At 36.9% G+C, this 15,053-nt stretch overlaps 1 protein-coding gene across 2 annotated transcripts in view; it reads left to right on the top strand.

Moving 5' to 3' along the window:
* Positions 1-15,053, top strand: part of LOC127806094 (transcription initiation factor IIE subunit alpha-like) — a 58,649-nt gene that overhangs the window by 16,831 nt on the left and 26,765 nt on the right. The window lies entirely within an intron of this gene.

The following is a 15,053-nucleotide window of genomic DNA, read 5'->3' as shown; positions in this document are numbered from 1 at the left end:
GAAGCCTACAGAAGATAAGTTCTGTGCGCCTCTACACTATGGAGGTGCAGCCCCATTCAGAAGACGCTGCTAAGGTGCATGAGGTGTGTGACTCTCACACGTGAGCCTCATGCACCTTTTGTCTAAAGAAGCTTGTTTTTGTTTTAACTGAAACACTCTACCTTTGTTTCGTATCATAGATTTAGTTTCTTGATATTAGTGTAGCTGGCACATGTGTGCACGTGATTCGGCTACCTCTTTCCTCCGGAAGCCTTACTGGTGGCAGCTGACCAGCATCCAACACCTATTTTGTAATTCCTTCTGTTCTTTTTTTGTTGTTGTTTTTCAGTGCTCCTTGTGTGAGGTTTTTTATGCATTGAATATTTCTGTTGTTTCTTTCTAGCTCTTTGTTATTTCTGTGAGATCACATGGTAGCTTGCATCTTTCAATTTTAGAAGTTTGATTTTTTTTTTTTTCCCTTCTAGTCATTTGCTTTTCTTTTCTATTTCTTTGTTTTCAGTAACTTCTATATATATATTTTTTTCAAAAGTTTGATTTTTTTAATTAGCAAAAATGGTTTATTTTTTCCTTTCTAATAGTTTATTTTTTAAGAAACTAATTATTTTTCACTGTGTGTTCTGCTGTTATTTTTTTCTTCTAATTTCTTTTGCAATTAGACAAAACTAATTATTTTTCTCTAAATATTTTTTTCAGTCCATTATGTTGCAGTTTTTTTCTTTCTTATAATTTATTTTTTCAATTAGAAGAAACTAATTGCAAAAAAAAAACTAATTATTCTTCTATAATAAAATTAGTTGTTATTATAGCATATTCTCATTCATGATTTTATGAATTTGTTACCTCTTTATAGGCCCATATTGAAAATATTGGTATATAAGTATTTTATAAGCAATTTGAATAAATGTGCACCTTGCATGCATAAAGCTCTCCCCCAACCTTGTGCATGGTCTCCTCGTGCCTTTGACAACCATGATTATTAGTCAAATTTACTATTTGTTGATGTTTTCACTTTTTATAACCCTAATATTGTTGATATTTCTAATATTATTAGTCAATTTTAAAATTCTTATTTTTCCTATTTGGAACGCCGGGAAATCTCTCGTGGTATAAATGTGAAAAATTGAAAAATGAAGTCTTTTATTTTTTATCTAGAAAATTCTCTGATTTGACCATGATTTCTAAATTTTTATTTCCTACATTTTAGAAAATAAGGCTTCTTTTCTACAACTGAATAGCACACTTAGGGGTTCTTTGACACAGCCTTTAGTTTTTATTTTTATTTATCATGTTCAATTTTGTTTTTGTTTTTGTTTTGTTTGAAAAAATAAAAAATTGAACATTTTTGTTAACTTTTGTTTTTTTAATTTTAAAATAACTGCACATTGTATTTGATACAAATTTTATTTTATGTTTTTGCTGCATGATATATATATATATATTTTATTTTTATCTAGTCTACATCAGTGTTATCAAAATCAGATCAGACTGGTCGGTTCCGTCAGGAAAACTGGGAATTGGCTGCTGGTCCTGTTTGGTTTTTCCGAAAAAAGCAGCTGGCAAAAAATTGGCCCGCTGTTTTTTGAATTGGGCGGTTCAACCAGAAACTGACTGAGCCATCCTGGTTTTGCCGATACAATATATGCAGAGAAAGAAGGGAGATGGCCCAATGCCATTCACTTCAGGGAGAAAATTATGCCTGCTCAGAAGAAAAAGAAGAAAATTAGAAAGAAGTTGCGTGGCCAATGGAATTCAATGCTTTTCTCGTTTGGCATTGAATGTGTAATAGCTTCATGAAAGGAAGCCACAGAATCAAACAAACAGCCAAAGAAAACAAAAAAGTAAATAAATAAACAAGCTGCAAGCTCCCGTGTTTGTTCTTGCTTTCGCTGCTAGATCTACCATTGCGTTGTCTGCCAAGATGGGCAGTTGGAGAGCTTGTTTATGATCAAATGGAAAGCCAAATATGTGTGAGGGAGGAAGACAATTTGAGAGGCCTTTTTGGGGAGGGTTAGCTGTATTTCTTGGGAAGAGAAAATGCTTTGATAGAGAGCTGTAAATGCCTTTTGACAGGGAGAGAGTTGTATTTTCTTGGAAATAGAAGATGTTTTGACAGAAAATGTATTTTATTTCCTTAATGTAGATATATTGATTAGACACTTGGAGAAAAACCACTTTACATGTGACATGTGGGTGGTCTGGTTTAACTTGGAGTTATATTAACCTAAACATAAAATTAAAATCTTTTATCTAGTTTTGTGATTTAAATTATGTGATAAATTCTATTTTTTTGTTTCTATATTATAATTTAATTATTATATATTTATTTATATACTAAAAATACATTCTGATTTGACCTTGATCTCCGGAATTGGAATTCCAATTCCAGAGTTTTAATGAATTCTTGTGTCTGGAATAAAAAAAAGTGTAGGAATTGTAATTCTGTTTACCCTCAAAATCTGTAATTTGAATTCCAATCAAAGTTGGTCGGAATTGTCAAATAAAAAATTGGAATTCTCATCCCCCACTTATTTATTTATTTTATTTCACAAATACCCTTTTCCATTCTGTTTATAATATTTCTATTCTTCCCCCTTATTTATTTATTTATTTTATTTCCACAAATACCCTTTTGCATTCTAGTTAAAATATTTATATTATTTTCTATCTTTTTTTTTTCTTTCCATGTCATTCTCTTTCTCCTTCCCTTTTCCATAATTGTGATACTGTTGAGACAACCAAGAGCCTATCTAAAGGGTATGCACGATGGTATGAAGGTTCTTTATTTGCAATGTAATTTAAATTTTTCTGTTGTTTAATTTTTTGTATTTTTTTATTACCAGTGTTTTATCTTTAATTCTTTCATATAACTCATTAGTGTGATTATCAATAATTTCAACTTTGTTAGATTTGTTTCATCAGACCTGTTTATTTTGTTAGATTATTTATATGATGTCCACGCTTGAGCCTTATGACCTTTGCTGCCCAGATAAATACCCAAGGGGGGGGGGGGGGGTTGAATTGGGTTTTTCGAATATTAATAAATTTTGCTCCTGTTGAAAACTCTTGATTTTTGTGATCTAAATAAAATGTGATTGAGCAAGTATATGAAAATTTAAAACAATCAACCACAAGGAACAAGAGAATTTTTATAGAGGTTCAGCTCTTTAAAGAGTTTAGGCCTCTCTCAAGACTAAGCTTGAGGCTCTCAAGCCTTAGCTTGTGGTTCCATTAGAGAGAATCAACTCTAGCTTTTAATTGGAGCTAGAACCAACACTTGCTTTTAAATGAAGCTAGATCAAACATACAATCTCTTGCCTTAAGTAAGAGCCACTAGCACACAACTAGCAAATACAATCTCCTCACAAAAGGTGAGTAACAATAACAAACTTACAACAAAACCAAACTCAAACAAGTTACCAACAATTTGAGAATTTCACCAGCCAACAGACCTGTAACACTTGAACCTTCTCACCCTTGTTTGAATGCTTCTGTCAAGTTTGTTCGCTATATTGTATTTCTCTGTTTGTATATTTCTTTCCTTCATACTCTCCTTCTATTTATACATAATATCAGTGAAAATAGCTATTACATAGAAAGGATGAAACAACCTTTAAATTTCAGAAGAAATCTTTTGAATTTTCAGCTCCAGCTAGTATCTATTGACAACTTAGAACATAGCTAAGAGATTTCTACACAAGAGTCAATTTGTGAGCGCTGAAGAAACATTATTCTCTAGCAATAGATTATATAATCAACAAGAGAGAATCAATATATGACTTTGAGGAACAAGACAAAAATAAATTTGAAAAATTATACACTTCGTGAGCAATAAAAAAACATGCAGAAATCATAACATTCAAAAATAACTATTGAACTTCAGTCGATCGAAGTTCTCCAGTGACCAAAGTCACAACTTTGGTCGAAGCTTAGGTCGACCTAAGAAATGAGGCCAACATTTTGGCCAATTTCAGTCGATCGAAATGGCATACGATGAGATTTAAACAATATGCCTTAGGTCGACCTAAGATAAACTTCAGTCGTCCTAAGATACTTAGGCATTTCAACACACAATTTTTCAGCACAATGAGTTTGATAAAATATCTCTCTAACAGACAAATAATTTTGTTATCATCAAAACATATCTTTCACTTACAAGAGGTTAATAAAAAATATTTATATCATAAAACTATTTTTGTTATCATCAAAATTTTATTTACACACCCTTGATCTTAACAAACTTTATATTACAAATAAATTTGTATTGCTAGACCTAAGTGGTAGAAGTTGTAATTTTGAATTATATAAGTTTGTGATTGCTATTTACAATTAATCCGAAATTGTAGTGAAATTCTTAAAACTCATATTTTTAGCATTATTTTAGTTGCTATCTTTTTTTGTTATAACATTTTTGATGATAAAGAAGTTGTTATGCCCAATGGTCAGCTTGAATACAATAAAATGGGTTTACAACCCATGAGGGTAGGCCAAGCAATGGAAAGGTGCTGGAAATTAATGTTGGGCCAAGGAAGTGGCTTGGGGATGACCAATTGAGGGTCACTTGGTCTATTGGAAGTGACTTGAACACATGGGCTGCGTGAAGCATTGCAAGACTTAAGCAGGCTACAAGAACTGAGTGACCTAGTGGGTCACTCGGTTATAACGGAGTGACCCCCTCCCCCCCCCCCCCCTTCCCCTTTTGATTGCAGTTAATTGTGCACATACCAAACTCACTCGCCTTTGAGCCATTCCATGTGGGCATCAAGACATCCCGTGTAAGAAGAAGACCCTTGGCCATGTGATGAGGCCAAGGGCCATGCGGGTGATGCAACCATGCGCAAGCCACAACCGAGTGAGTGCTATGCACAATGACAAAGACAAATGAAGGCATGGCACAAGGCATGAAGAGGCAAGGCATATGCATCACAAGGCACAAGGCATATGGACCATTTAGTCACTTGGTTACAACTGAGTGACCTTGAGAGTCACTAGGTTATAATCCCACGCCCACCCCCACCATTTGGTAGCCACTAACCACGTACCATGCGACTCAAACAAACCCATGACCAAGACATTCGAGCCCTGCCAAAGGCCAATAACTAAGAGGGATGCCACCTTAAGCCATACCAAACCACAAATCATGCAGCTATTAGGCTGTGAGGTGTCCAAGCCTCGTGGAAATTCAAGGCTCCATCAAGCCTTGCCAATAACCGAGACTCGGGTTTCTCGGTTATAACCGGGAGTGCCATGCCAAGCTTTAACCAAGCCATGTGAGAGACCCTCTCGGGAGGTCGTGAGACTCGGTCAAAGTCCATTCGAGATGCTTGCAATGAAACATGGGTCACACTTTTTTGTTAGCCTCTTTCTCCTCTATAAATAGGAGGGTCGCCCCCTCATTCAAGGTACACTCACCACGACACTCAAAGCTCTCTTTTTGCTCTCAACTCATTCATAGACTGACTTAAGTATTGGAGGGTCGATGGGTGACCTCACTTGCGCCCCTAATGCTTTTTTCTTTGTAGGTCTCTCGGTTACTTTAGGTCACTCGTCACTTCCAACCTCTCTCATGAACCAACTCGTTGGGTCACTCAGACTCATACCCAACTTGTTGGGTCACTTAGTTCATAAGACTCATACCCAACTTGTTGGGCCACTTGCATCTCACTTTCCCGCATTATAAATTTATTGTTGTTGTTAGGCAACAACATAAGTTATAGATGTGATAGCAACATAATCTTATGTTTGGTCCTTAAGATCTTATTTAAAGTTTTTCTATAATATTAGAATATGTAACTCATTGTTATTTGGGAACTTAGTAAGAGAGAGAGAAAACCCTAGTTGGAGAAAATTTTCGTGTATTAAACTAATAAACAGAACACCTATATATACAAATACTAAATGGGCTATGGGCTTTGGGCCATGGGCTTTAGGCCCTGACATAAAGGTAACCCTAAGTGTAATATACAAACATAACAATCATCTCTATATACAATTCAACACTCTCCCTCAAGCTGGAGCATATATATCATATGCACTAAGTTTTTTACAAATATACCCAATTCGAGGACCCCTAAGAGATCTAGTAAAGATATCTGCTAAATGATAATTTGAATTGACAAAATATGTGGTAATACAACCAAATAAAATATTCTCTCGGATGAAGTGACAATCTATCTCGATATGTTTGGTCCTCTCATGATAGATTAGATTGGAGGCAATATGTAATGCAACTTGATTATCGCAAATTAACTTCATCTGTGATATCTCTCCAAACTTGAGTTCCTGAAACAATTGTTTAACCAGATAAATTCACATGTTGCCAAGGCCATAGCACTATATTTTGCTTTTGCGCTCGGCCTTTTAACAACATCCTACTTTTTATTTTTCCAAGATACTAGGTTTTCACCAACTTGAACACAATATCCTGAAGTAGATTGTCTATCAGATGGAGAACCTGTCCAATCAACGTCAAAATATCTGACTACCCTAGTATGACATCTGTCCTCATACAATAGTCCTTTACTTGGAGCTCCCTTAATATCCCTGATAGTTTGGACAACTGCATCCCAGTGGCTATCACAAGGAGATTGTAAAAACTGACTGACAACATTGACTGAGAAAGAAATGTTAGGCCAAGTGATAGTGAGATAATTAAGTTTTTCAACCAGCTTGCGGTATCTCCCAGGATTTGTGGGAAGCTCCCTCTGTCCTGGTAAAAGCTTTACATTAGGGTCCATAAGAGAATCTATAGGTTAAAATCAAGCATCCCAATTTTTTCCTGAATGTCTAACACATACTTTCTTTGAGAGATAACTACACCAGAACTGGACTGAGCAACTTTTATGCTAAGAAAGTACTTAAGCAACCTGAAGTCCTTAGTTTGAAAATGATGGAAAAGATGTTTCTTTAGCTGAACAATACCATCTTGATCATCACCTGTATTGACAATATCATCTACATAGACTATCAAGTATATACGCCTACCTTGTGATGCATGTTTGTAGAAAATCGAATGATCACTCTCATTGCGAGTCATACCAAATTCCTAAATAATAGCACTGAAGCAACCAAACTAGGCACGCAGAGACTGTTTCAACCCATATAGTGAGCGACAGAGTTTACAAATCAAATCAGACTCCCCTTGAGCAACAAACCTAGGAGGTTGCTTCATCATAGTTGTTAAAGGCGTGCCTAGGCACAAGGCGCCTTAAGGCGCCAGTTCAGCGCCTCGCTTGGGCTGAGGCGAGGCGATTTCAGTGAGGCGCGCGCCTTGCACGGTGAGGTGTCGAGGCAAGAGGCACGCCTCATGAAACCTAAGTATGAAACCTAGGTTTTAGTTAAAATCTAGGCAACCCAATTCCTCCCCTCTTCTCAGTTCCAACATGTATACATTATAACATATTTACATTTACTTAAAATGTCCACATTTACTTAAAACCTAGGTTTTAATTAAAATGTCCACATTTTTTTTTATTTATATTTTACCTTTCATTTACTTTAATACATAAATATAAATATGAAAGTACCCTCCATTTGGATTCAATAAAAATATCGAAAAAATCAAAATTCATAAGAATAAGAAAATAGAATTTTGATTTTAGTATAAACTTAGGATTTAGTGATTTTACCACCCCCAAAATACATACCTACTATTTCTTGAAAAATTCATTAAAAATCATTTTAACAACAATGAATATTAGTTATCAAAATACCGGGAGATAGTTTTCAAAATGAAAACATTTTCTTGATTGAAGGGGATGATGAAAATATTGACCTTGATGTTGATGGTCTCCTTGATGATGATTGATTAAAACTTCTTTATTGATTGTGGACTTGTCGTGTTTATATGTTTGTTTAGAACTTTACATGATGATTGGTACTTGTTTGAGTTTGAGACTTTAAGTTTGAATTTTGATGATGTTTCTAGTTTAGAATTTGCATGATGAATGAATCAACTTTGATGATGTTAGTTTAGAATTTGAAGATAATGAATCATTAATGATATGCATGTGTTATTATTGATAATTTGATAGTTTTTTATGATTTTACAAGATTTTGAGTTTTTTTTCTAAAAGGTACACCTCGCTTCGCAGAGGCGCGCCTCGTCTTGTGCGCTTTGCGCCTCAGGCTCCAGGACCCTTTGCGCCTTGTGCCTTTCAGAACTATGTGCTTCATATAAATCTCCTCTTAAAGCTCATCGTGTAAAAATGCATTCTTAATGTTTAGCTGATACAACGACCAGTGGTGCATAGCGGCGAAAGAGAGAAACAAAGGCATAGAAGACATTTTAGCCACAGGGGAAAAAGTGTCACCATAGTCAAGACCATAAACTTGAGTGTACTCCTTTGCAACCAAACGGGCCTTAAGCTGATTAACCTACTTATCAGGACCAATCTTGACAGTATAGATCCATTGACAATCGACAAAAGATTTCCCTGGGGGTAATGGAACCAAATCCAAAGTACTATTGAAATGCAAATTAGTCATCTCATCTACCATTGCTTGTCGCCACCTCAGATTAGAAAGTGGCTCACTAACAGTCTTGGGAATAGAAATAGAGGATAAGGAAGAAACAAAAGCACTAAAAGGGGAAGACAGACGATGATAACTAAGAAAATTATAAATTGAATGAGGATTGTGAATAGAACAGGTACCTTTTTGAATGGAAATGGGAAACTAATCTTTAGGAGGTAGGGCAGTGGTAGGTGGAGACACTGGAGCAGGATGTGAGTCAGCAGGTGTCGCTGGTGCAATAGAAGAAGCTAGAGAATGCTCAGTAACAATGTCAAGACTAGCATGAGATCGAGTTTGAGAGCGCCAATGATAAACCTGTAATGGGATAGAAGAGGGAATCGGTAGAATAGGAACAGGAGGACTAGATGGATTAGGTAAGACCTCAAAATGGGATAACAGTTGGAATGGGGCGAAGAGTTGAAAGGAGATGACTCAAAAAATGTAACACCAACAGAAAGAAAATAGCATCGGGTGTCAGGAGAGTAACACTTATAACCCTTTTGAAGCGGGTAGTACCGAAGAAAAATGCACTTGATGGACCGAGCAGACAATTTATCCCGACTAGGAGACGTTATGGACAAAGTATGTGTAAACAAAGACACAGGGAGAAAAAACATATAATAGGTGATTAGGAAACAAGAGAGAGTGTGGAATCTCATGTTGAAGAATAGAGGAAAGCATCTTGTTAATGAGATAGCAAGCACTGAGGATAACATTAGCCCAAAAACGAAAGGGAACATGATGGTGTAAAAGAAAGGTGTTAGAGTAGAACACAACACTCCCACGGATTCTCTCAACTCAAATAGCTCATCCTAGGTGCTCCCACACCCGAGAACTCAAACAATATAGATAAAACAATCAAGAAGGAAAGAAAACAGTAAGAACACATGAAGATTTATTTTGGTTCGATCTCAAAATAAGACCTACGTCCAGATTGCTGTTGCACCTCTCATTCCACTAACTTGAAACACCTTTAGGATGATTACAAAGAGAACCTTAATTTTACCTAGCCCATATACCTTGAAAGCTAGCAGAATTCCGAGATTACAAGACTATACTCGGCCTTTCTCTCAACCTCTCACTCAATCCCAAACACAAGATAGAAACTGAGAAAAAACCCTTCTCAGAATGAAGTGCACAACACTGATTTTTCCTCCCCATCCCACGATCCTTATTTATAAGCTATAGGGGCGTGAGTTACAACGCAATAACAGAACTGACCGGTTGACCGAAAAGAACTAACTAAATTATTCGGTCAGCCACCCTTTTAGAAACATACCTTCTAGTAGTGATATTATTCTAACTATACAACAGAAAAGACATACACTTGCAGCATTACAAAAAACTATTTGATTACATTAAACCTTCTAATTTAGTACAAATGACACAACAAAGGGTGTGAGCATTTTCAATCAAATGTCTATTTTTATGCTCAACATCCCCATTCTGTTGTGGTGTATAGACACATGACGACTGATGTAAAATCCCCCGAGAAGACATAAATGTAGTAAAGGGGGTAAGAAAATATTCAAGGGCATTGCCACTACGCAATACTTGAACAAATGTATGAAAAAACATTTTGATTTTAGCACGAAAAGATTCAAATATTGAGAATAACTCATAACGATTTTTCATTAAATATAACCAAGTGCAACAGGAATAATCGTTGATGAATGTTACAAGGTATTGAAAACTCAAAACAGACACAACACGACTAGGACCGCAAACATCAGAATGAACTAAAGCAAACGGGGACCCAACCTGAATATTGACACACTTTGGAAAAGAAGTTGTAGACTGTTTTCCAAGTCGATAAGATTCACAATGAAAAAATGACAAACTAGACAGATTGGGAACCATCTTCTGAAACTTGGCCAACCTAGGATGTCCCAAACGGTTGTGGAGAAGAGTAGGAGACTCAGTCACCGAGCAAGCAACAGGAGAAGTAAGAATGTTGAGGTGATAGAGATCCTGCGACTCACATCCGATGCCAATCATTTGTCTCGTATTGTGATCCAGGATAGTAACAAAATTGTCATTAAAGGTGATATAACAATTTAAGGCACATGTCACTATACTGACATATACAAGATTAAAAGGACAACGAAGAAGATAAATGACAAAATCTAAAGGCAGAGAAGGTAAGGGTTTGGTAGGGCTGACAGCTTTAGCAACTGTTTTGGAACCATTGACTAAAGTTACATAAGGTAAAGATGCATAACTAGTAAAATGAGAGAACAAATGAGAATTATCAGATATATGGTTAGAAGCACATGAGTTCAGGACCCACGGTCCTAAAAAGGATGACCGAGCGAGACGGACACTGGAGTCATCGGAGTGGGTGATAGAGGCAACTGTGGGTGAGGAGTGTTGGGATGTCTTATACTTGAGATACTCTTCATAGTTAGCCCACTGAGAAGTAAAGAGTTATGTGGTTGTCCATCAAAAGACTCAGACCGGGAACAATCAACATAAGCAACATTAGCATGAGGAGGGTGACCATGCAGCTTATAACTGTTCCTTAGTATGCCCCCACTTGTGACAGTAGTTACCCTTAGGGTGTTATCCCCGATTACCATCACGATCTCCTCCTTGTTCTCCACTACTCTGAACTTGCAAAGCCATGATTGAATTATCACTTGTGAAAGAGGTAGTTACTGTAGGAACAGAGGAAACTCGGAGAAGACGGGAATACACTTCATTCATCGTAGGGACAATGGGACTGGCAAAGATCTGGTCACGAACAAGAGCAAGCTTAGGACCAATAGCAACAAGAGTACAGACCATGAAAAACTTATCTCTTTGAGCAAGATTCTCTGTTGCAGTCTTACTAGCAGGTAAAAGGGAGTTATATTTAGCCTTAATAGAAGCCATCCGACCAAGAAAATCGGGAAGAGTTAAACCCTGTTGTCTCAAGTTAGTCAGATTAGACACCACTAAATATAGGTGTTGGATGTCATTTGTATAGAGAGCCTTGGTCTGAGCCCACAATTCAAAGCAAGTGGTATAGTTGGAATAGATTGGGTGAAGGGAAGGATCAATCGATTGCCACAGGAGACTGCACAATAGAGCATCAACTTTCATCCGCTTAGTATTATCTGTTGTCACTTCCTCATACTTGGTGTTCAGATGATCCTTCAAACCTTGATCGTACACCATAGTTCAACCGCCTTAGACCTAGAGATATAATTGAAACTGCTTATTAACTTCTCAGTAGCAATTGCTGGTGAGGGAAACAGGATACTAGAGAAGGATCCAAATTTACTAGTACTTGACAGGTTGTTGGATCAAAGGGAGCCCTACAAGATCAAAAGATCTAAGACAAAAAGGGTTAAAATAAGCCAAAAAGAAAGGCTAGATAATCAAAACAACAGAAAAATGGAGTGGCAGAGGCTTGCTGGAGCTTTGACTACTATGGATGGCGGCGGACGATGATGAAACCATCGAGATCGGGACAGACTGAGTGAGACCAGTCCAACTGTGGTGACAACATTGCGGCCGAAGCATCAGAGAGAGTGATTAGGGCAAAAAACCTCTCTGTGAACTGTTTTGACAAGAGGCCCGTGTAGACTCGTGGCGGCGGCGGAGCTTCGGGGTTGGGTTGATTTGAGGCTGGCGGATGGTGGCAGTGGCTCGGGCAATCGTTGGTCGAAAAGGCTGATGGCAGAAGGCCGACGGTTTCAGATTTGGCAGGAGACCCCTTCATCTTCTCAGGTACTCGATGGCGATGGGAAGCGGGAGTGTTCGACAACGCAATAAGCGTCAGCTATCATTGGCGACTTGAAATGCGGTGGCAATGGTGGCGGTGACGTCTAAAACTAGGGTTGGGTTAGGGTTTGTATAGTGACTCTGATACCATGTGAAATTAGTGAGAGAGAGAGAGAGAGAGAGAGAGAGAGAGAGAAAATTGTGGTTGGAGAAAATTTTCGTGTATTAAACTAATACATCTATATATACAAATACTAAATGGGCCATAGGCCTCAGGCCCTTACATAAAACTAACCTTAGGTGTAATATACAAACATAGCAATCATCTCAATATACAACTCAACATTATTGATACCATGGAAAAGATTTAAAAACTAAAATCAATTATTTAATGTTATATATTAACTTCTTATTTTGATTGAGTTGTGAAGGGTAATGTGGTCAAACTACTCATTTAACTCCTACCCCATATTGGTTCCAAACATAAAATTTGGAATTCAATTATAATTTTTAGTGTTTTATTAAAAATATTAAAAAATTAGATTCCAATTGTGTTGGAATCATTAAAACTATGGAATTAGAATTCTTTTTTGCTTTAGAATTGGTTCCAAATGGGCTGTAAACCTCTCCCCTTTTTGGCTAGATTCCTAGTAGGGGTAGACCTATGTTGGCGCCGCCCCCCCCCCCCCCCCCCCAAAAAAAAAAAAACCCCAAATTAAAGTCAAAATCCTATGAAAGCTTAGGAGACTTTTACACCTGGACATGTTAAGAGACTTGTCATGATCAATAGAATTAGGAGATAAGAGATAGTGGGAAGCAGTTGAAGTTGTTTCAACTGCAATTATTGTAGGTACAGTAGTTATAACAAACTACCACAACTGTAATAAGCTGTTAGTAGAATCTGTTACAATTGTAGTAAGCTATTAGTAGATTTTGTTACAATGTCCAATTAATTGTTGTAGATAGTAATATATAAGGTTATGCCACTTTGTACCAAGACATTATAAATGAATTGATTTCAAGTTCTCTCATGTTCTTTTTATCCATTCTCTGTTTCCCTCTCTATTTTTTCCCTAATTTCTCTCTCTCTCTTCTTCCACGACTGCCAACTAGAAACCCTAGATTCAAAACCTAGGGCCCTGACAATTTGGTATCAGAGAAAGTCCTAGACCACTGATTCAGTCTCTCTTAGAAAATCGCCATGGCAGATGGAACTTGGATTAAGCAATTCGAGGCTCAACTGCAACAAGTGAATGCAACTGTTTCTGATCTCCAAGCATGAGTAGACTCGCTGGAATCTGGATCTAACCAAAATCATGATGCGATCCTTGTGTTGGATAGGAAATTTGAGGCTTTCAAGGATGGATTAGCAAGAAGACTGGATGGCTTCATGCATATGTTCTCCAAACTGCTTTGGATGTGTCTTCCAAATGATTTTCCTCCTAAGGAACAATCTGATCCAATCCTACAAGGAAATGGAACAATTCCTAGGGCAGCTGGTTCTTTGGAGCTAGAAATTGAACCTGCTGTAATTGGAGAAAATGTAGTTGAAAGAGCGGTAGAAAGGAGGTAGGAGGTACAGGCTACATCTAATCAACCTTACTTTCCATTGCCAAAGCTAGAAATACCAATGTTTGATTGTTAAGACCCTAGCTAGTAGATTAGGTGATGTCATATGCTCTTTACCTTGTATAATATTCCGGATCAACAGAGAATTACTTTAGCCTTTACTTATTTGAATGATGTTGAGGATACTTGGTTTCAAGGATGGATCAGATTACGAGATGATTGTTAATGGACAGGTTTTGTGGAGGATTTTTGTTGTGGTGATAGAAATATGACTGATGTTATAGAAGAATTTAACAAGTTGAGACAGGTTGGAATGTTTTTGGAATATCAAATCAGGTTTGAAGAACTGAAATCACTAATGATCATTACCAACCCCTCTCTTTCATAAGCATATTTTGTTTTGAGTTTTATAATTGGCCTTAGTGAAGAACTTAGGCCAACAGTGAAGATGTTACGACCTGCAACAGTTAAACAGGGTGCAGAAAAGGTGAAACTACAAGAATTAATAGTGGATGCCATATTCTAGATGCATCTGCTGAAACCAAGTTTCACTTATTCAAGTACTCGTTCAATGGTCCCATTTGCATCCGGATAACAATACTTGGGAATATCTGCCTGGTCTTCTAGGTCAATTTCCTCGAGTTGCTTATCTTCTTTGATTTTCTTGAGGACAAGAAAATTTTGAAGGGAAGGGAAATGTCATGATCAACAGAATTAGGAGATAGGAGTAGCAGAAAGCAGTTGAACTTGTTTTAACTGCAATTGTTACAATTACAATAGTTGTAACAAACTACTGCAACTGTAATAAGCTGTTAGTAGAATATGTTACAATTGTAATAAGCTGTTAGAAGAATCTATTACAATGTAACTAATTAACTGTTATGGATAGCAATATATAAGGCTCTGCCACTTTGTACCAAGACATTATGGATGAATTGTCTCAAGTTCTCTCATTTTCTCTCTATCCATTTTCTATTTCTCTCTCTCTCTCTCTCTCTCTCTCTCTCTCTTTCTCTTCTTCTTCTTCTTCTTCCATGATTGCGAACTAGAAACCCTAGATTTGAAACCTAGGGTCCTGACAAGACTATCCTAAGGCATGATTTTTCGAATATTAAAATTTTGGCTCCCCGCAAACCTTCCATCTTGTGTCTGGCTTTGCCTGGTCCAGTTTTTTAAACACTGAATGTATAATAATTTAGTTGATATTGCAAAAAAATGCCCTAACATAGAAAAAAATTGGTTTTTTTTATCACCTTTCTTATTCT

This window comes from Diospyros lotus, chromosome 7 (genome assembly GCF_014633365.1).
Source record: "Diospyros lotus cultivar Yz01 chromosome 7, ASM1463336v1, whole genome shotgun sequence".
Lineage (NCBI taxonomy): Eukaryota > Viridiplantae > Streptophyta > Magnoliopsida > Ericales > Ebenaceae > Diospyros > Diospyros lotus.
This window is presented reverse-complemented; position numbering and strand designations above follow the sequence as displayed.